This window comes from Chenopodium quinoa, unplaced genomic scaffold (assembly GCF_001683475.1).
Source record: "Chenopodium quinoa cultivar QQ74 unplaced genomic scaffold, ASM168347v1, whole genome shotgun sequence".
Classification (NCBI taxonomy): domain Eukaryota; kingdom Viridiplantae; phylum Streptophyta; class Magnoliopsida; order Caryophyllales; family Amaranthaceae; genus Chenopodium; species Chenopodium quinoa.
In genome coordinates, this window is record NW_018744878.1 from 2,293,961 (window position 1) to 2,317,548 (window position 23,588).

The 23,588-nt window shown below is 38.6% G+C and overlaps 1 long non-coding RNA gene across 4 annotated transcripts; it reads left to right on the forward strand.

Moving 5' to 3' along the window:
- The first annotated feature begins 3,389 nt into the window (after window positions 1-3,389).
- LOC110705492 lies at window positions 3,390-12,201 on the forward strand. Of its 4 annotated transcripts, none has more exons than XR_002508088.1 (8): window positions 3,390-3,604; window positions 4,667-4,781; window positions 4,917-5,029; window positions 5,318-5,469; window positions 6,130-6,391; window positions 6,546-6,805; window positions 11,216-11,329; window positions 11,703-12,201. It is a non-coding gene; the product is annotated as an uncharacterized LOC110705492 (long non-coding RNA). The 4 variants fall into 4 exon arrangements; XR_002508087.1 differs by having other exon boundaries at window positions 5,318-5,464; window positions 6,127-6,391; XR_002508086.1 differs by having other exon boundaries at window positions 3,391-3,604; window positions 4,914-5,029; window positions 5,318-5,464.
- Window positions 12,202-23,588: the final 11,387 nt, after the last annotated feature.

A 23,588-nucleotide genomic window follows, 5' to 3' on the forward strand; every position in this document is an offset into this window, starting at 1 on the left:
TTAGATAATTTGTGGGCCAACAAGCCAAAAGCCAACAAAAAAGTTACTCAAAGCAGCTTTTTCATTTTGGCTTAAAAGCTAGCTTTTTCACTGGCTAAAAAGTCAATTACCAAACACATTTTTTGGCTGTTTGAACTTATAAAAAAACCAAAAGCCAAAAGCTAACCAAAAAGTCATTTACCAAACATGGCCATTGTCTCTTCTCTTTTCTCCTATACTTTCCTAATTTCTGATTTCTTTCTCTTTTATTTTCTCTCTCCTCTATTTTTCTCTCTATTTTATTTTTCTCTCTCTAGAATTCATTCATCATCCTTTTAATTAAATTCCTTCATTACCATAGTTGATCATCATAGAGTGAATTCCTTCGTTATTATAGATTAAATTCAATATTTTCTTCAACCTTCGATTTTAAGCTTTGTTAATGGATGGAGTTTTTACAATGAAGTAGTGAAGCTAAAATGGCGCCGTCGTCGAGGAGAAGGTGGTTAAGACGACGGAGATGATTATTTTTCCGATGAGATTTCATTATCTAAATCACCATGGCTAGGTTTGAGTTTTGGAGTATGTAACTTTCATATTCTTTTGATTTTTTTTAGTAATAATTAAGTATTTTGTTATAAACAGTTCTGTATTTGATTATATTTTAGTATTTTGAACAATTTAAGTTAAAAATATGAACGTATTATATTTTTAGTCGTTCTTTCGGGGACGGAGGGAGTAGTAAATTTCTTAAAACTCAAATAATGTGTTCCAATGCAAATTATAACATACACCCTTGTGGCCTTGTGCATGTAGTTTTGTGTGAACTAGTAATTAAACGGTGCGTTTAATTGGGTAATTTCACAAAACTTCAATGTTCTTCTTTTACTTTTGTATTTCGCATGTCTTCCTCGTCTTTCCTTAATTAAATCTGTCCAATTTTCTGACTCCGTCTTCTCTTCTTCTTAAACTTTCCTCCACTTTCTTACTCCTCTATTTTTCTCTCTCCTCTATTTTTCTCTTTCTGAATTGATTGAGTTCATTCATCACTTTGTAACTCAATAAGTTGACCACTCAGCTTGTATGAATTCGTTAATCGCCATTAAATTACTGAGCACCATGGATGACATTCTTATACATACCTAACGATCCGAGACCGGCAATGTATGCCAGATTTTTTTTATTACAATTGATATTAATTTCTAATTAATTACGTCATATTTTCTTAATGCATTTTAATGATTTTGAAATTGAAATTGATTTGATTGAGGTTTTGATGATTTGGCAATCTAAACTACGTAATCTTTCAATTATTAGTTGTAATTTGGTTTACTTTCTTATAATTCAACTAGCCTTTTGGCCCGTTCAATGCACGGGTTGTTACTTGGTTTTTATATCTTGGTTTTCTACTTTCTTATAATTCAACTAGCCTTTTGATGATTTGGCCCGTTCAATGCACGGGTTGTTATTATTGAGGTTTTATATCTTTTCTTATGTGCGTTTGATAATATACTAATCTTTCATGTTCTTTGATGATGCTTCTACTCCGAGGTTTTTGTTCCTCAAGGGGAACTTCTCTTCTCTGGTGAAGCTTTTGTTCCCCGAGGGAAACTTTCTCTTCTCAAGTCTTCAATTCTGAAGCACCAGTTCCTCCTAAGGAACTCTTCTTTTTGGATAGCGCAGCTTTGCTTCCGGACTTCTTGTTCCTCATGGTATTTTCACAAGACTCTTAGTTCTCCTGGTCTTTGCAACTGACCACACACTTAAACAATCAAGTACTTATTAGTTTGTAAGTAAGGGAGGTTGTGTCATCATTAAAATCATTAAGTCCAACAATTTTTTTTTAAATAATATTTAATTAGACCAATTACATTACGACACATGTCCCGGGGAACCGGTTTTAAAGGTTACAAGTTTTTTGTCTTGTTTAAAATTAACACCCGTTAAAAGTTATATTATTCTAGAATAATCCAAAGGTTGTATTACTTTATTTTTTTTTAAAAAAAAAAACGGTCAAAGGTTGTACTCCGTATTATTTTCTACAATTTTTCCTATTATTTATGGTTAAAATAACAAATAATTAAGTTTTAGTAGTAACCATGTGTGGCATGGGTCCTAAACATAAGTATACTTAACCCGTAGTTGAAACTGACCAAAACCCAAAACTATTCGACTCAAAATGAATATAATTCCACCGACCATTTTAACATTTCTAATCTAAATTAAAAAGATCAACTTCCCTAAATTACAATCAAATCATCAAACAAGGAAAGAAATCAGATTATTAATTGTGGAAAGAATTCACAAGCAAATTAAAGAAAAAGAATCAACTCATGCGTGTGAAAAGAAATCAAGTCTTTGCATAGTTGCATACAATCAGTTTTATGTTTGCTAAATGTAACATAAACTTGGTTGCAACTTGCACGCAAATCACTTTTGTTGCACATATGTTAATACTTTCCCAGAATTTCATGTTGTGAAATGTGCATGCATAAGAGCATCTTTAAGGGTGAACATTTTAATAGTTCACAATGAGTGAATAAATAAGGTGGTGGCTTAATGGCAAACTCTTTAATTGTTCATGTTGAGTGGTCATAAGTTCGATTGCAGGAGCAAGCACTTGCATGAATTAATTCGCTGTGGGCCCCACCAATATTTTGGACTGATATTCATGCAAAACGACGTCGTTTTGCTGTTTCATGTTGCAAAACGACGTCGTTTTGCTGTTAAAGGTCAGAAAAAAATAGAAATCAGCGGCTGGGAGCGCGCCACTTGGCCCAGCCGCTGCTTGACACGTGTGTACTGTTTTAAATATATCCGTTGTAATTTTACAACGGATATATTTTACAAAATACAAATCAAAAAAAAAAAAAAAAATTGCCAACGACTATTTTTTTTCCCCTCTATAAATAGACACCCATATTGATATACTTTTTTCAACTTTGAAAATTCATTTTTTTTTCTACTATATTTTTCTCTTCAAAAATCCCCTCTATAATTACCAATATTATTATTATTTATACCAATAGTAATATTATTATTGTTATTATTATTTTTAATTAGTAATCACGATTAAAATATTAGTTTTTTAAAAAGCTGATAAAAAAATGCGATAATTTCTTAATTAGTAATCACGATTAAAATATTAAATACGTCAATTAATTACATTGACATCGGGTTAATAAATTATAATTATGAAACAAAAAAGATTATATTTACAAAAATAAAATAAGGTGGGGTAGGGAGTATTGATGATGAACCATTGTTTAGTGTTCACTGTTAAGAGTGAATATTGTAAATGGTTTGTTGGGTTGATGTGGATGAGAGAGAAATGGTGATAGTGACCCATGAATCATTTTTTTGTGTTCACCAATAATGATGCTCTTATAATCTCACGTGCTCTTGTCTGAACAAAGTAGCCCAAGCAAACTTCCAGCCCAATTCTAACAAAACCCCGTATTCTTTCATTAATGTTTAAAAGCCTCAACTACAGTCTCTCTCCTCCGCGATGAACTCATCGACGAAATCACGAAACAAAATTTATTAATCAAAGAATGAAATTTTGCTGCAATTGGTCGCAACAAATCAATTAATGAATTAGAATCAAGCACAAATAACAATGAAGGTATCAGTCTCTATTTTGTTTCAATTCTGCCAAAATTTCGATTTTTTGTTTTCATGAACAATGGGTGTTTATGTGGAGAATAGATCTGAAGCATGCAATTAAGTTTCAAAATTAGGGGAAATCAACATAAAATCATAGATAACTATTCAGATCTAATACTAGTGCACATAAAAATTTCGAATCAATTAAATTATTGAATTTATGAAGCTTAATTGCTTTGATTCATAAGTAAAGAGTATAGTTGGGGTAAAGTACAGATTACATAGATGGTGAATTGATTTTGGTTACATTGATTTTAATCTTGATTAAAAGGATTTGAGTAGTTACAAATAACATAATATACTTATTAAAGGCGACTATAAGTTAATAAAGGTCACTATGGCTATTTTGACATTAGTTGTGTAATAGGATTTGAGTATTAGATAACCTAGAATCAATTTGTAGAGGTAGAGTTACGTATCTACTAATTTCTTTGATTATACTGCCAATGCCAAATCTATATTTCTTTAAGGTGAAAAATATAAGTTTCTTGCAATATAATTTGATTTAATTAAGTCTAAGAATACACCTATCTGAGCTGTGAATTTGAATTGAAATTGTCAAATGGGGCATGAAGGTAGTGAAATGTGCTAACCATTGTCAGACCCTGTGTTTTTAATGGGATCTATTTTTCTTCTTTTTGCACCCAATTTAAGGGTCAATAATCGATCTTACTGGATATCGGCATATTTATGATTTTTGTTGGGGTTTATTATATCATGAAGCAAAAAACAGAGGTGTATGGAAACTTGTTTTCTTAGAGGCATATGTGGTTCCTTCCCTTCTTTCTTCTAGGAAACCAAGATTAAATTTTCATTTTTAGTAAGAGGGTTAAACCTTGCTTGAATATCTATAACCCTTAATAAAAGTGGGAAGTTAGTAACAGTATTTTTTGGGGTTATTACACTTACACCCCCGAAATCAATGGATTGCCGAAATTACCCATTTATTCTAATTGGTTGATGCTTCATGCTTGAGTGATTTATCACCGACTTCCCTTAGCTCTCTTTCTTCTAATCTCAGAAAGAAGCTCAGACTTTTTATGGAAACAAGGAGAGAGAAAGCTAGAGAGAGAAAATATGTTTCCTTCAACAACAATGGCGATTAGCTCAAAATTACCATTGGAGCAGTTTCTGAGGTTAGTTTTTTTCTTTGAATTAGTTGATCAATTACCACTCCTCTCTTGTGAATTCGATTCCTCCAGTTTCGGCCCGCCGTCTCCGAGGTTCCCGTTCAGTCTGAGATTGTGTTTTAATTTCCTCCATTAAAGCAGTAATAATTTACAAGGGCGGCGGCTTAACTATCAGAAGAATGGGGAGATATTCAGCTTCGACGTTTTCGTGATATGCCTACCACCACCGATTTCCCCTCCGTCACAGCTTTTCGGTAACAAAAAAAAATTGATTATTGTTGTTGTTCATTTGATGGTTAATTACCCAACATTTGATTTATTTTTGTTGATTGTGAAATGGGGTAATGTGAATTTTTGTGGGTTTTTGAAAATTTGAGGTTTTTGTGGTTTAATTTAATTTTGTAATTGAATTTTTCTAGATATCCTCTCTTTAATTTAATTTTGTAATTGAATTGAGGAAATTTTAATCAGAAATAATCTGAGTAATCCATGAATGAAGGAGTGTTGATGAAATTCTAAGAATTTTCGCCCTTTTGATTCAGGTTTTCTTTTTTTGTCGAACAAGAAAAAGAGGAGACATATTGCGATGAACGGCGGCAGGGGTACTGGTGATGGCGAAGTTTCCGGCATCCGACTGCCGCTATCTCAGGACTGCAACCACTTAAAATATAGACGAAACTCATAAACTTGTAATGTATTTTCTTTCCCTTTCAATTTGTTGTGGTTGAATAGAAAGATAGAAAAATTGCTCATTTCTAAAATATTAGGCTTCAATTTTTATAAACAATGCTTCTAAATAGCAACTTCTTAATTCAGGCATTCTTTTTTGTCATTGAACTATAAGTTTTGAGTTTTCTTCTCATTTTGGTTATAATATTCATGGGTGTAAAAATTTCTACTTTACTTGAGCTTTGTCATTCATTTGGGTATCCATGTCTGTGAAATGATCTGATACAACTCATAATTTTGTTCTTTCTATTCTCTTAAATTTATTATCTGCAGTATGATCTTATATGATAGTAATTGTTAGTTCAATTATGATTGCATTTGTATAATTGATCATAATCTCATAAAACCCAAAAGGGATCTTATTTAATTGTTATTATATACTTGTGTATGTATTTCCTTAAAAAATTGTTAAATTCATGTATTTGTTGGGTTGGATTTAGAAAAGATTAAGACAAAAAAAAAAGGAAAATTATGATGGACTAAATTTAGAGATTGATTTTAGGCAATGTATTTGATAAGACCCTTATATAAACTATTTAAGCTTTGAGTAGAAGATGAAGAGTTCTAAATTTTGATTAAGAAATTGATGATTTACTAAAATTGAGTATTTTTTTATTATTAGCAGGAGTTGAAATCAATAAAATGTGTATAATGGAGATGTGATCGACAATTCAGAGTGTGAATCCTCCACTAGCACCTCCATTGCCCGGTGCACAACCTAAGAGGGTTTTGCTTAAGTCCAAGGGCATGTCATCTTATGAAGACCAAGGCTCTGTGAGCACTACAATAACAAATTTGTATGACCGCCATTTTAATGAAGATTATTGAGCTGATGTTGTCATTCATATAGATGATGGTGCCGAATTTATGCCCATGCTAATATATTGGTAAGATCTTTCTGAACCCATTTGACTATTTGATTTTTTTTTTTTTTTTTTGAATGAAATTAGACAATTCTTAATTCAGCTTGTCAACTTTGATCAGTAATATGCACATTATTTTTTGCATGCTGACTGCTGTGTTTCTGCTGTCATTCTGCAGCTATAACCCAGAAGATATGGAGGACTATATTTTGCACCTTCTGGTATTGTCTCATGTGTATGTTGTTCCTCATTTGAAAAGGGAGTGTGAGGTACAGCCGGAGAACGACTTGCTTAACATAAAAACAGTGTCGACGTTCTCCAGATTCCTCTTCTATGTTATGCCCCAAGGCTCAGCTCATTTGTCTCTGGAATGCGATGAAAGAGGCTCACCTAATCCTAGAAAGAGAGTTTCTAGCGACTGTGGCCGAAGCTGATAGAGTAAGTATACAATTATTCATTTTTAATCGTATATATATATATGGTGCTCCATGTCTGTCTATATTAATGTTTATTTGTGACTAGTAGAGGTGTCCACCGTGCGAGTCGTGCGAGCTGGGTTAGGGTTAGGTGGGTCGCGGGTTGGGGTTTCATGACACACGGCACGACACACGTAGGGTAGGGTGGGCCGGGTCGTGGGTTGGGTCGGAGAAGTTGGACACACCAGGGTTAGGTTCGTGGGTTAGACGAGTCGTGGGTGGGTCGAGCTGGGTTTGTGGGTTAGACGGATCGTGGGTGGGTCGAGCTGGGTTTGTGGGTTAGACGGGTCATGGGTGGGTCGAGCTAGGTTCGTGGGTTAGACGGGTCAAGGTGGGTTAGTGAGTTAGGGTGGGTCGAAGGGTGGGTTAGTGGGTTAGGGTCGGGTGGGTTTGTGGGTTAGGTGGGTTAGGGTCGGGTGGGTTAGTGGGTTAGGGTCGGGTGGGTTTGTGGGTTAGGTGGGTTAGGGTCGGGTGGGTTTGTGGGTTAGGGTCGGGTGGGTTCGTGGGTTAGGGTCGGGTGGGTTGTGTGGTGTTTTAATTTTTACAAAATTAACAATTTGATGGCTTGCTCTTAATTAAGATGCCTACGTATCCTTATATTATAAAATAAGGAATCAAAGCCAGCGTAGTTCTTATATTGTACTTCTTTTGAAATTTGGGGGGGGGCTTGGACCTATCTTTAGAAAACTAAAATTTAATTTTGCAATTAAATTGTAATTTTCGAAAAATAAGTTGCCTACGTATCCCGAAAGAATCAAAGCCCACGTAGTTCTTAGCGTACCTGATTTAGACTTTTCTAGCCACCCATGTTTGTTGCATCATCATCCCCGGAAGCTGCATCATCCGTTGACGACTCCAATATCATCACAGGATCATCTTCATCGTCTTCGTCTTCCTTTAAACCTTGAGTTCTTCTTTCAGCTTGATCCCAATCTTTCTTACAAACACAAATTTGAATGCTTTCCGGAGTTAAGCGAGATCTTTTTTCATCTAACACTCTTCTACCTGCACTAAAAGCAGACTCGGAAGCAACAGATGAAGCGGGAACTGCAAGTATATCTTTTGCAATTCTCACCAATATAGGAAAACTTTTTTTATGTTCTTGCCACCATTTTATAATTTGAAAGTTGTTGTTGGTCTCATGTTGATATGACAAATAATCATTAATAGCAAGTGTTGAAGAAGATGATGATGAGAATGATGTAGATGCTTTGTGTTTTTTTTTCATAACTTTATCAAGAAAACCAAATCTAGAATCGGAAGTGCTAGTAGTAGTTGGTGTTGCCAAATCAAAACCATAAATAGATGCATAATGATCATAAAGGTCTCCCAAAACAGATTTGCATTTGTTAATATATTCACTAACATCATAATCGATACTTAAACTTGTATAATAAAATTCTAAAAGATTTTCCAAACCTTCAGCTTTGACACCGGGGTCAAGAATAGCAGCAATTCCATAAATGATTGGAAATTCACTAAAATAAGTATGCCACTTACGTTTCATGCTATCAAGAACGGGACGAAGTCCATCAATCTTCATATGCTCTTCGATGGTGTGAACAACTTTAACACACTCAATTATGACTAAATGAACGTTAGGCTCATAAATATAAGAGAAAATATGAGTTGCACTATCAAAAGCATTTAAAACATCACGAACAAAAGAAGCATTAGTCCAATGACTTTCGGTTATTAACTCAGTAGGATCAACACGAGTCTCATTGTAAAGTTGGGTCAAAATATCACGATACTTTATAGCATCACTCAACAACTTGAAAGTAGAATTCCAACGGGTAGGGGTATCAATAGACCATTGTCTTTTCTTAAGACCTCTCTCTTTACACATAGCTATGTACTTTCTTCTAACTGACTGAGTAATCCTAATCCATTTTATAACTGTTCTAATTGGGTTTAGCAATGGTTGCAACTCAGCGAGACCCTCTTGAACAGACAAATTCAAAATATGAGCACAACATCTAACATGCAAGAGACTACCACCCAACAACAAATTCAACTCGGAGTCATTTTTCAAATAGTCAATACACTTTGTGTTTGCAGTTGCATTATCAAGAGACAAAGAAAAAACTTTATTATTCAAGTGAAATTCTTTTAAACAATCCAAAATACGAACTTTGATGTTAAAACCGGTATGCCTTTCTTCCATAGCTTGAAAACATAGTATACGTTTTTGAATAAACCAATCATCATCCACCCAATGAGCAGTAATGCAAAGAAAAGGTTCGCCAAAACTAGAAGTCCATGTATCACTTGTAAAACTAACACGACCATCAAAAGTACGAAATAATTCAATCAAACCACTCCTATACTTATAATAAGAAGTTTGTGTATAACGTCTTAGGGTATTTCGGGGGACACGAGTAAATGCAGGTTGTAATGCAACTTTATTAAAATGCTCAACGTTTGCATTTTCACCGTAACTAAAAGGGTATTCATTAGCAATAACTAAAGTACTCATTTCATCAATCATTCTATCTTTATTATAAATGAAAGGTGTACCTCCGCCGGGTTGGTTCATGTATCCACCCAATTGTGTTTGGACGCCACCCCCCGAAGGACGGGGGCCATTTTCGAACAAGTCGTGTTTATTTTGCAAATGCCGACTCAAGGTTCCGGTTCCATCTCCCGTTTTCCAATTATATGACTTGACATTTGCACCTAGCGCCTTGCAAACTAGGCATGTACACGTGAACCTCTTTGGTTGACCAGGTTGCCATCCCGGGGGTGTGACCTCAACTCGTTCAAAATGTTTCCACACCCAAGAAAAATGTGCTCGACCTCTACTTTCACCGCCACCACCTTTCATAAATCAAATTATTAAAATTAATTTTTAAATGCTATTCATGAAAATAAGCTTTTAAATTTTAAATATTTTAATTATACTTATTTAAACGCATTTTTCATGGTAATTAACTAATTGTAAATCATAGAAAATTGGAAACTAAACTAACTTTATAATCATTAATAATAGTTTTTTTAAATATTCATAACAATAAAAATTTAATTAGAAATTATCTCGAGATGAAGGTTGAGATGTTGGTTGCGATGGAGGTGGCATAGTTGAACTTGATGATTGGTGGGACTCGTGGGAGAAATGTTGTGGTGGAGACGTTTGAATATTTTGCCTATCTCCTAAACCATAATCTCCATATTCATTGACAAATTGGTTTAAATTTTCCGTATTAATTTCATACGAAAAATTTGCACCACCACTCCTTTGGCTACCACTTCGACCACCACTTTGACTCCTTCCCATTCCTCCTCTTGAGCTCATTTTTTTTTTGTATGATTACTAATTATAATATGGAGAAGAACTTTTTTTTTTTAGAATCTTAAGAATACTAATAATAATATTAAGGAGATTTTTTTTAACAAAAATATAACTCTATATAACACTTGAGAATTTGAGAACAATAAGAATTTTTAAGTAAGAGAGAAAGAAAGCTTGAATTTGTGTGGAAATTTGAGTGAAATGGAATTGGTATTTATAGGAAAAATAGAATGGATGATCATACACTTAAAAAACTAGCCGTTAGATACAAAAAACTAGCCGTTTTTTTTTTTAAAATGGATGTTAGGCCGTGCGGGCCGTGCGGGTCGTGCGGGCTGTGCGGGCCGTGCGGGTTGTGCGGGCCGTGCGGGTTGTGCCGGCCGTGCGGGTTGGGTGGGTCATGCGTGCGGGTTGGGTGGGTCATGCGTGCGGGTTAGGTGGGTTGGCTCGTGCGGGTTGGGTGGGTCATTTGTGCGGGTGGGCCGTGCGGGCTGGGTTGTGCCAGGTGGGTCGGGTTAGGTGGGTTCACGGGCTAGGTGTGTCGAATTAAATGAGTCAAAACGGGTTGTGCGATTTGGGTCGAATCAAACGGGTTAAACTGAGCTGGGTTGAAATGGGTTGTGTCGAAAATTTTGGACCCACGACACAACCCGGATTAAATCCGAGCTGTGCCGGGCTGTGCCGGATTGAAACCGGGTCGGACCCACGTGACCCACCAGCCGTGCGAGTTAGGGTGGGCTGGGTCCAACCCGGCCCACTGGCCACCTCTATTTGTGAGTATATTCTCATTTGCTCAATTTTGGACTAAGCTCAACTTTTGACCTTTATAACTTTGTAAGTAATTAATTTATATGAAGGGATCTAGAGAAAATGGGAGGAGTATAAAAGTATATTTTTTATATTTTACTGAACCATTTCTTCTAGGGTTCCTTAGATACTGTAAAATTTATTTGGGTGGGAATTTTTTGGCATCAAAGATTAGGTGCGACGGTGACACTAGGTTTATAACGTTTTGATTTCAATTGGAGTCGGTGTATAAGTTGATTCAAGTGAAATTATGGTGGTTGTTGCTACTGTCAGGGCTGCTGGAGCAATTGCGGAGGTTTATTTCTGTGGATTATACAGGGCACTAAACATGTTTAAAGGAGTTTCTGATGGTAAAGGGATCAGCAATTGGTACTTAAGAATTGGGTGGTAAGTGATCCCATCCATCTCTAATTTTGTTCTAATATTCAACCAATTGGTTTGGAATATTTGCTGTTAAATTTCCCCCTTAATTCATAGTGGTGGACATTGGTGTTTTGTATCAGCCTAAGATTTATGTTCAGTTATCACTTTGCTAATTCAGGTGTAATAAGCACCGTTATTATTTCCTCTTTTTTTTTCTGTATGCCTACTTATCCTTTTGGAGCTTTCAGTATGTGACTTTGTTTGTGTTCGTGTGTTTTGTTTCTGGTTAGCAGAGCCTTCGAGTTCTCATTTTGCTTTTATTAAATTTTGGTATTGATGGACTGAAATTGATATACGAACACACAATGATTAAGTACTCAAACTATCAATTTTGCAGGTAAAGGGTAAAGAACTATTTTAAAGAGATCTGCCATCACTTGATGATTCCCGTGCTGAACAGCTTCTGCCAAGATGTTCGACTTGGAGGAGGTAATTTGTTTCAGATGATTATAGCTTGTGGTGGTATTAGAAAGGAGATTCTAGATCATTATCTCTCTCCTCCGTTCCCTTGATATCTGAATGTTGAATTTCCTTCCATCTTGTTTGGGTTTTCATTGTGGCATACTGGCATTTTAACAAGCAGTTGGTGTTCATGCTGGGGTTGTTAAATAGATGTTGAAAAATTGCTTTGTGGTTAACAAATTTCGGCCTCACACATCTGGGATTTGACTAGGTTTCTGAATTGTGTACTTTGTTGTTTGATATGGGCTTTTCTCGAATTGTTTTGAGTTAATGTAGGATTAATGGAAAAATGGTTAAGGATCTTATGTATGAACTTAAGCTGAAATTTGATCATTATCATTGAAGCCTATTGGAAATCTGGACTATGCAACTGCTAAGTGGTGTTTTGGACTTAGATTTCATGTTGGGAGTTCATATGGAGCTTTCGTGACTAGGTAGTGAATATGAGTGTTAGGAATTTAATCGGCTACTTGCACTGTGATTTCTTTGTGTGCAAAATGGCACACCCTTGCTACAATCTGCATAATTATTACAACCCCAAGATTATAAAATATACTTGTCCATTGCTATTGCCTATATTGATGAGTAAATCGTAGAAATTAAGGTTTAACAAAAAAAATATATCTTCTAAACATTGTTGTTCACTAGTAGAAAAAACATGATGGGAAGCGGTTCAAAACCCCAAATGGGAAGCGGTTTTGAACCGCATGGGTTTGGGGGGCTTCCCAATTGCCATGTAAATGGCCAGTGGTTCCCATTAGATTATGTGCAGTGCAAATGGCAAGCGATTTTGGCGCCAAACCGCTTCCCATTTGTATTTTTTTATTTATTTTAATAATATATATAATTAATAATAATAATAATAATATTATTATTAGTGACCTATTTTGATATGCACATTAATCCAGTTTTTTAAAAATTATTATTATTATTAATATTATTATTAATTAATATTAATAATTAATAATAATTAATTAAAAATATTACAAATTTTGGAATAATAATAATTCAATAACAATAAAATTCATAATAATAATAACATATATAAAACTCATAAATAATGTATAGTACTAATTACAAAATAAGTAATATAATGTACATATGGATTTACTACATACTAAAAATATAACTCAATCAAATTCATTATCTAACTAACACACACACACACACACACACACATATATATATATATATATATATATATATATATATATATATATATATATATATATATTATATTTTCTACCTAGATGCCATCAAATGTCACAAAAAAAGCCCACATGTCGCGAATTTCATCAACTTCTTCCTTTGTCAAAGGGCCTTCCCTTTGAATCTTACAAACCTTTGAAAAGAAAAAAATACCAAACATTAAACATCATTCATGTATTACATAAAATTCAAATTAATAATTAAAAAATAATAATATATATATGTTAAATATTTCAAACATCATTCTAACTTGCCCGATTTAGCATTCAACGAACTAAGTTTTAGGACGACTTTTACCAATTTGCCCGTTTTCTACATTTCTTATCTAATGAGCTATTTATCTATCATAACATGTCAATTACAACTAGTCTTAGGTGTCTAATGTTTGAAATCATAGCAAATTAGCATTCTTCTAAGTTTTAGGATGGCTTTTACCAAAAATCGCCTATTTGACTTCTAACTTGCCCGATTTCTACATTTCTTATCTAATGAGCAATTTCTTTATCATAACATGTCAATTATAACTAGTCTTAGGTGTCTAATGTTTGAAATCATAGCAAATTAGCATTCTTCTAATTTTTAGGACGTCTTTTAACAAAAATCGCCTATTTCACTACTACTTTGCCCGTTTTCTACATTTCTTATCTAATGAGCTATTTATCTATCATAACATGTCAATTACAACTAGTCTTAGGTATCTAATGTTTGAAATCATAGCAAATTAGCATTCTTCTAAGTTTTAGGACGGCTTTTACCAAAAATCGCCTATTTGACTTCTAACTTACCCGATTTCTACATTTCTTATCTAATGAGCAATTTCTTTATCATAACATGTCAATTATAACTAGTCTTAGGTGTCTAATACACTAACAATGCAAGTACGTAAAAATTACACAAAATTGCATGAACGACTCGGTTTCTTGAACGGATGATGCCTGGGCTGCTGCAGGAGGAGGCAGCTGCCTTGGCAGCTTCCTGGTGGCTGCTGCAGCTGCCTTGGCTGGTGGCTGCAGGAGCTGCCTTGGCAGATGCCTGGTGCCTGGCAGCTGTTGCAGTTTGGTGGCTGGCTGCTTGCAGCTGCCTGTCATAACCCGAGGCAAGTGTTGTAGTTGCCTCGGGTGCTCACTTTCCCAATTTCTACATTTCTTACCTAATGAGCAATTTCATTATCACAACATGTCAATTATAACTAGTATTACGTGTCTAATGTTTGAAATCATTGCAAATTACCATTATACTAAGTTTTAGGACGGTTTTTACCCGAAATCGCCTATTTCACTACTACTTTGCCCGGTTTCTTCATTTCTTATCTAATGAGCAATTTCTTTATCATAACATGTCAATTATAACTAGTCTTAGGTGTTTAATGTTTGAAATCATAGGAAATTAGCATTCTACTAAGTTTTAGGACGACTTTTACCCAAAATCGCCTATTTCACTACTACTTTGCCCGATTTCTACATTTCTTATCTAATGAGCAATTTCTTTATCATAACATGTCAATTATAACTAGTCTTACGTGTCTAATGTTTGAAATCATAGGAAATTAGCATTCTACTAAGTTTTAGGACGGCTTTTACCCGAAATCGCCTATTTCACTACTACGTTGCCCGATTTCTACATTTCTTATCTAATGAGCTATTTCTTTATCATAACATGTCAATTACAACTTGTCTTAGGTGTCTAATGTTTGGAATCATAGCAAATTATCATTATACTTAGTTTTAGGACGACTTTTACCCGAAATTTAATCGCAAAAAAGTAAAAACAAGTACCTCCTCAATGTGTGCTGGGCTTCAGTGCACCTATTGACTATGTCATGCATAAACCTCATCACGTATAGGGCACAATCAACGCCGTTGTCTTGTTGCGCACACTAAAATGACACAAAGTTAAAATAGTCATGCTATGATAAAACTCAAGGCAATTTTATTAAATAAATCAATATATCAAGGCTTTACCTTTGCATATTTCCACGTGGGACCCGCAACCGAACGACAATTCAACTTCTTCATAACACTTCAAAAAAATTAAAAACAAACGATTTAGGAACATAGCCACTCAATCACTTAGGTGATGATACAAAACAAAATATATAAAGCGGTATGTACCTATTCAATAGGTTATTCACTAGCAACTTCCTGGGTGGCCATATACGGGCCGAGTCAAAGTAGTAGATTGTGTTATTGGAAACACAAATCACCATAAGGCTCCAATGTAGACTACATGTATATTAAAGCAAATATCAATCCTTCAATTGTTATGCGTCAACATCTATACTTAACAAACAAATTAAGAGTGACATATTTAAACTTACTCCTCAAAACAAGGGGCTAATAAGAACTTGTTTTCCGCACGCATTGATTCTCTAATACCCCGCTCAAGGTAATCTATCACATCACGAGGGTTATGCAAGCATTTGGTTACGGAGGTCTGCTCGGGGCATAACCACCCAACTGCTGCTTCACCATCGGGTTTACTAGCAAGGAGCTCCTATAGTGACCTTCAAGAAAGTAATGTGTGCAAGTAATTACTAGTTGCATTGTTTTGGTACGAAAATATCAAAAATACAATATGTTTAGAAATAGTCTCGTTAATTTACCTCATGAATGTTTGAATGATGGAAATGTTAAGCATGGAACCGGTTAGAAATTCCGTCACATCCTCTTTAGAAATGTATGCGATCGAATCCTCATCATAGTGGAGCAATGCCTTAGGCAAGTTCACTTGAATATGTGTACCCGTAGGCAACTCACTAACACGGTTGTGAAGAAAAGTACACGCTTTTGAAAGCGACCTAAGGACTTTGACTTCTACTAGTGGAGTACATGAAGCTCTCGAACTCTTCTTCGACACTTGTCCTTGTTCCATCTTCAGAGGACCTTCTTCCTTGGATTTTTGCTTCTCCACCTTCTTCCTTTTAGCGGAATGAATGTCCATAGTAATCTAATAGCATAAAAAAACATGGTCATTGCACAAAGCACATGTTAATCTAGTTACATACAAGTAGTTACATACAAGTATTGTTTACTTACCCCTCCTACCAACCTCAACCGATCACGTGGCCATTGCACAAAGCTCCCGGTCGCGTCACGCAGCTTAAAAAAATCATATTACTCTCTAGGTACTGGTAGTGGTAAGTCCTCAAACCCAGCAACTATAGAATCGATCCCGACCGAGATGTAATGGGTGCTAGTATTAGACTTAAAATGCACCTTGTCAAAAGGTTGTGCACTATCATACCCCACCAACTGCAACTGTCCACCAGTTGTTTCCCCGGGGTGAAGAAGCTCACAAGGCGTCTCTTCCTACATAATTGGTTAGGAGTTAGGACATAAGTTAAGAAATAATAAACGAAAGCCTAACATAAGAAAAGCTGATTACGTAGTGAAGTTCACCTCAACATCTGGGAAAGGTTCAGGCATCGGATTTGCTCTCTTCAGTGACTCTGCATCCCCAGGATTTGGATCCTGCAAAAGTAAAATAATTAAACATGCAAACGACCTCATTAGACGAACTTCATATGAGGTATTTCGTCCTTTTACTAAAATTACCTCTCTCTCAACTACTGGATCGTCCTCGGGGCCTCCTGGGTGACTACTCATATTTAGTTGATTGATCTTAGGCAAGGGATAGAAGTCGGCTACTCATATTTAGTTTCTTATAATGACTGATGCTAACATATATTTCTGAATGTGTAGGCAAAAAGCGAACAAGCTAGAATTAATGCCGGAAAGAAATTGTATAACCATCATATGGGTTGTAAGACCTTTGCGGAGTCAAGACCAAAGTGGGTCAAAGCGGGTCTATACCCCAAATCCATAATGTCATCAACTGATAAACCACTTTCTTCCACGGTCACAACTTTGGTTAATTGTGCAATCGACTGGTGGTGTGCTATGCATGGGATGGACAAGGAAACTGGCAAGTATGTCATGCAACCGGATAAGAAAGTAGTAGCAGATGCACTTGTAAGCAAATTTTTCTACTTATTAATTATATTTCCTTGTCAAGTACATTGTACTAAGATCTGATAAATTTTTGTGTTGTTAAATTAAGCTCGAGCATACTTCGGAAGTGATTGAAGGCAAGCTGACTCCAAGCATCGAACATGATCCTTTCACCTTAGCTTTGGGAAAACCATACCACCCTTGGCGAGTAATTGGTTTTGCCGGGAAACAACTAGGTTGGGAGAAGGTAATGGGTTTAGAATACACCAAATCAACAAAAAGCAAATTAAGTGTTAATTCGCCGACTTCTATCCCTTGCCTAAGATCAATCAACGAACGCCGGGGTGTACAATTATAAAATGATGCCCTTCGGATTGAAAAATGCGGGGGCAACCTATCAAAGGCTGGTGGATCAAGTTTTCGCCGATCAAAAGGGCCGAAACATGGAAGTCTACGTCGACGATTCGATCGTCAAAACCAAAAAATCTGAGGACCATGTTAAAGACCTGGCTGAAACCTTCGCCACCTTAAGAAAGCATCAAATGAAGCTGAATCCAAAGAAGTGTGTCTTCGGCGTGAAGTCCGGGAAATTCCTTGGGTTCATAGTCAGCAAGAGAGGGATTGATGCCAATCCCTCCAAAGTCAAAGCAGCGCTCGACCTTTCTGAGCCGAAAACAAAGCGGGATGTTCAGCGGCTCACCGGAAGAGGCAGCCCTCTCGAGGTTCATTTCCAGAGCTTCGGATAAGGGGTTACCTTTCTTCAAAGCCCTGAAACTCCCGAAAATAAAAGAGCTCGTTTGGGAGAGAGAGCAAAAAGAAGCCTTTAAGCAGCTTCGGGAGCATCTGGCTCAACTCCCAACGCTGGCTAGCCCAGCAGAAGGAGAAACTTTGTATCTGTATGTGGCTGTTAGCCCAGCCATCATCAATGCAATACTGCTGAAGGAAGAAAGCAAAAGTCAGCAACCGATCTATTTTGTCAGTCATAAACTGACGGATGCCGAGACTCGCTACCCTCTACTCGAGAAAGTCGCTTTTGCGGTAGTGGTAGCTGCTCGGAAGCTGAGGCCCTATTTTGATTGCCATCAGATAGTGGTCTTAACTGATCAGCCGCTGGAAAAAGTTCTCGGCAAAGTTGAAAAATCTGGTAGGCTGGCCAAGTGGGATTTTGAGCTCACCGAATTCAGCATCAGCTACCATCCGAGGGCTGCCATTAAGGCTCAAGCTCTAGCGGATTTCTTGGCCGAATGCTCATACCAGGAAGCGCTAGACAATGAAAAGAAAGTCTGGACCGTGTTTACGGATGGATCTTCCACCAAAAATGGTTCGGGGGCAGGAGTAGTGATAACCTCCCCCGAAGGCAAATCCTTCGAGTATGCACTAAAATTTTCTTTTAAGACCTCGAACAACGAAGCCGAATATGAGGCAACAATCGCTGGCCTAGAATTGTGCATCTCCCTGGAAGCCGATCATGTCTGCCTGAAAACAGACTCTCAGCTAGTTGCATATCAGATCAGCGGCAGCTACGAGGCCAAAGAGCCCTCCATGATAGCGTATCTTGCCAAGATCAAATCAGTCATTGGAAAGCTTAAAACTTTTGAGGTTCAGTTGATCCCAAGGGGTCAGAATACTCAAGCCGATGCACTCTCCAAACTAGCCAGTTCAACTCTCACTGAGCTGAACAGATCTGTATATGTGGAAGTGCGTCGAGAAAGAAGTGTCGACGAAGCACCTGAAGTGTGCTGCGCTGACCCAGAGCCTAGCCGGATGGACCCCATCCTAGCTTTCAAACTTCGGGGAGAGACTCCCGAAGATAGAGCTTTGGCCTCCAAGATGAAGAGAACCATCTCAAGGTTCATTGTCTTCAGGGGGGAGCTTCTGAAAAAGTCCTTCTCAGCCCCATTGCTGAAATGCGTGGGACCAACAGATGCAGATTATATCCTACGGGAGATTCACCTCGGCATCTGTGGGAACCACATCGGGGGAAGGACCTTAGCCCACAAGGCATTGAGGGCTGGATATTACTGGCCCACCATGATCGCAGATGCTAAGGAGCTGGTCCGAAAATGCAAAAAATGTCAAAAATACGCACCAGTTATCCACCAGCCAGCAAGGGATCTTCAGCCGATCCTTAATCCACTCCCGTTTGCCCAATGGGGACTGGATATACTAGGACCATTTCCAGAGGCTGTGTACCAAAAAAAATGGCTGATAGTTGGTGTTGACTACTTCAGTAAGTGGATCGAGGCCGAAGCAGCCTCGAACATTATAGAGCAAACTGTCAGAAAATTTATCTGGCAGAATATCATCACTCGTTTCAGCATCCCGAGAGTATTTGTCTTCGATCATGGGAGGCAATTTGATAACTTACCACTGAAGCGGTATACAGACCAGTTCGGTATCAAACTGGCAAATTCAGCGGTATGCCACCCGCAAAGTAACGGACAAGCTGAAGCTACAAATAAACAGATCCTAAATGCCCTCAAAAGAGGGTGGAAGATCAAAAGTCCAAGTGGCTGGAGGAGCTCCCTGGAACCCTTTGGTCCCTTCGGACAACTAAAGAAGAGGCAACGGGTTATTCACCTTTTGAACTGGTGTATGGTGCCGAAGCCGTTCTTCCAGTGGAAATTGGCTCTGAGAGCTTACGAGTGCATCACTTCTCGGCTGAGAATGAGCGGCTGATGAAGGAATCTCTCGATTTCCTCGACAAAGTAAGAGACTCGGCCCGAGACAGAAAGACTGCTTATAAGCAGAGAATCAGCAAATTTTACAACCGAAGGGTCCATGCAAGGCCTCTCAAAATTGGAGACCTTGTCCTTCGAAATGCTGCTGCAGTTCAGAAAAGCCGAATTCATGGAAAACTCTCAGCTGCATGGGAAGGGCCCTACGAAATCTGTGATGAGCTTCAGCCAGGGACATACCGATTTTGGCAGTTGGAGGGAACTGAGTTGAAAAATCACTGGAACGCTGATGTACTGAAAAAATATCATGTGTAAACCCTTCGGGGCAGAACAATCTTTGTAAGTACATTTTGAATTAATGAAAGGCCTTGGAGCTGCCATTTATATAAATATTTGCAACTTTTTATTCTTTCAAAGTTTTCTTGGTTCTATCTACTCTTTAAGGGTTTTTTATTCAGCCTCGTCTGAAACCTTCGCCTTCGGGTAACTGGGTTTCAGATTGCTGACAAAACTCGTCTTTTTAAAGAACACTGGTCTTTCAGCTGAAGTCAAACTTTAGTAAGACTTGTTCTCCAAAGGCATGAGTCCATGGACAATTCTGGAATATTGCCTTAACTGAGCCTTGTATTCCAGAAAACCATTATCCGAAACATTGCCTTCAGCTGGCCCTGTGTTTCGGATATCCATATTTTTAAAGATAGCCAGAAAATTAAGGATAACAACAACTATTGGAAATTGTTTATTCAGCCTCGTCTGCAACCTTCCCCTTCGGGTAACTGGGTTTCAGATTGCTGACAGACTCGTCTTTTTGAAGAACTCTGGTCTTTTAGCTGAAGTCAAACTTCAGTAAGATTTGTTCTCCAAAGGCATGAGTCCATGGACAAGTCTGGGATATTGCCTTAACTGAGCCTTGTATCCAAGAAAGCCATTATCCGAAGCATTGCCTTCAGTTGGCCCCGTGTTTCGGATACCCATTTTTAAGAAATAGAGAAATTGTTTATTCAGCTAAAGTCATACTTCAATTTCTGGGGGGGCAAGAGGCACTACCAGTGCAAGTTTACGTTCAGCAGAATTGAAGAAACAGTAAAGCATTCAAAGTAAGACAAAGCAGTTGAAGAAAGGAATGTCAGATTAATAATTCATGCTCAGAAATTGAGCTACAAGTTCAAATAAATTAAAAACTATATCGGCAGCCGCCCACAAGCGGAAAATAACAGCTGCCGAAATACGTACAGAAGCAAAAAATAAACTGTTTGTACGACAAGGCAAGCTGAAGAAAAAAAACAAGGCAAAAATTCAGAAAGCGGCAAGTCTAAAGTTGAGCGCATGATGAACCGTAAGATTCTGAAGTCGACTGCCCGAGTTCCTATGCTTCAGCCCGAGGATCAGACTAATTAGCATTGTGGGGCCCCATGGTGGCCTCAGCCCCAGCAGCAGAAGAAGCAGGCTTTGCACTCTGCCGAGCCTCCCTTTCCCTCTGTTCAGCCTCCAACTCCTTTCTCTCAGCTTCTTCTTCGGCTTCCTCAGCCTGAAGGATCTCAGCTTCGATTGGAGTTGCATATTTCATATGAGGGTCTTCGGGATCCTGGACCCATTCAACACATTTGGACCAGTCCAACTTCGGCTCAGCATGTAGGCAAACTCTTCGGTACACTCTGAACCCGTTTCTTAAACCCATTTCATACTCTTCTTGGGTATAGATACGGACTTTGAGTAGAGCCTCAGCATCAGCCAACTTCTTCTTTGTCTCCTCCAAGTCTTCCTTGGATTTCTTCAGCTCATCGGCGAGCTTGGAGGAGGAACCTTTCAGCTCATTCAGCTCCTGCTGAACTTGGGAAGCCTCTGTCTGAGCCTGGGTCAGTTCTTCTTTTTTGGCCATCAGCTGAACCTCAACTTCTTGGAGCTTAGCTCTCTGAGCTTCAGCAGCATTAGCAGCCTCTGAGAGTTGGACATTCCGGGCTTGGAGCATCTCTTCAGCGGCCATTCTACTGGCTTCAAGAGCTTCCAGCTTTTGCTGCACTTCAGCTTGTGCAGCAGCTCCTTCCTGGATTCGGCTCCCAATGGTAGCCTTGAACTTGGAGATGTCCACTCCCATGTGCTCTTGAAGGAATTTTTCCCCTTCCATCAGTGGGGGAAAAACTTCCTTCTCCATAGCATCGCAGAAGGTTTTAAGGGCTTCAGCAGCTCTCTTTTCATATTCTTCACCTTTCTGCTGCTTCTCTTCAGCTGCTGCTTGCTTCAGCTTAGCAAGCTTTAACTCCTCCTCAGCTACCTTCTTGTCATTCTCGGCAGCATCTACCCTATCTTGTACGGTATCTATCAGCTCTACAGTGAGAGTCTGATTGTGCACGAACTGGAAACAGGAGCACAAGTAAAAAAAAAATATATAAAATATATAATAACTGAACCTGAATTGAAGAGCTGAATTGAAAAAGAGATAAAGGCAAGGAGAATCACCTGCATCATCAGCAATTGGTTAGACCTGGCTGGGTCTGGAACTGATCTGCTGGATTCGCCCATCCCAGCAGTGGCCTTTAGCGACCAGATTCTTGCCCTATCTACTTCGGACATGCCAGCAAAATCGCCGAAGTAGGCTGCAGCACCTTCTCGGTTCTGACCCCATATGAGGTCCCAGATGTGATCTGGGATTGGAATTCGGGGGGCCGAGAAACCCATTTCCCCAGACTGCAGCGTCTGGAAGGAAGGGAAGGATGACGATGGAGCTTCTTGAATCTTGGATGGCTCGGCATCCCCCTTCTTCTCAGAAGAGTCAATTATTATGACTTCTTCTTCTTCAGGTGTGAGGACGAAAGCCTCAACCTCTCTTGCAATGTATTCCGTGAAACCCTCAGCACTGGGCATTACAGCATCCTCATCTCTGTGCTCAGCAGCACTCTCTTGAACTTCCTCTTGGACCCCTCCCTGAAGTTCGGGAGTTTTCTGATCCACCTCCATCTCGGGAGGTGGCGGAGGGGTCTTTGGAGGTGATTGAGGTGGCGGCCGGGGAACCCTCGGTGATCCATTGCCTTCCTCAGGTTCCCTTATCTCGACGCCGATGGTCATCGGCCTCCGCTGAAAGTCATGCGGGCCGATGATGGCCATTCTTCGTCGCCTTTTCTGAAGCGGCTGCTCATCCATGTCTGAGTCTGAAGACTCTTCTTGTGCCTGGTCTTCGGGACGAACAGGGGCTTTCCCTTCTTTATGTCTATTACTCTCTTCGGACTGTAAAAGACGGGGGGAGGAAGAATGTGAGTAAAAAAAAAAAAAAAAAAAACACAGACAAAACTAGGTCTAAAAGCTCACCGACGTCTTCAGCAAAGCCTCGTCTTCTTCAGCTGCCCTAGCTGCAGCTTCTTCTTCAGCAGCCCTGGAGGACCCTTCTCCTCCTTCACAAGCTTCAATAACCCGTGCAACCTCTTCGGCCGTACGGGCAGCTTCAGCTTCTTCGTCTAACAGCTGAAACCAAGGATCTCTCTTCTTCCACCAAGGCTTCTGCCTCTGATACAGAGCAACAGCCTCAATTTGGAAATGGGAAGAGTCTAGATGAACTTTCCTATGCCTCGGTTCAGTGATAGAAGGGGCCCGATCAGTTACAACTCGTTCTCGGTTGACGCCAAGACGAGCGTAGTTAATGCCGACGTTGGTCTCGTCCCGCTCTGAAAAAGAAGAGGGAAAAGGTCAGTTCAGTTAGGTTGGCACAACATAAAAAAGCGAAGTGAAAACGGAGGAAAAGAGATAATTAAAAGGCCTCGGCCCCACTCGAAGAAGCTTACCATCCCTAAACTTTCGGCTGAGGTCGACAGCTGCTAACATGTTCTCTTGGAAGACATAATGCGTATCGGGGAGCCAAGTCTCCGGGATATGCTGCATTCGACCGCTGCCCCCCCGGTTCGGCAGCTTGCCGAAGATGTTCTGTTGATTAAG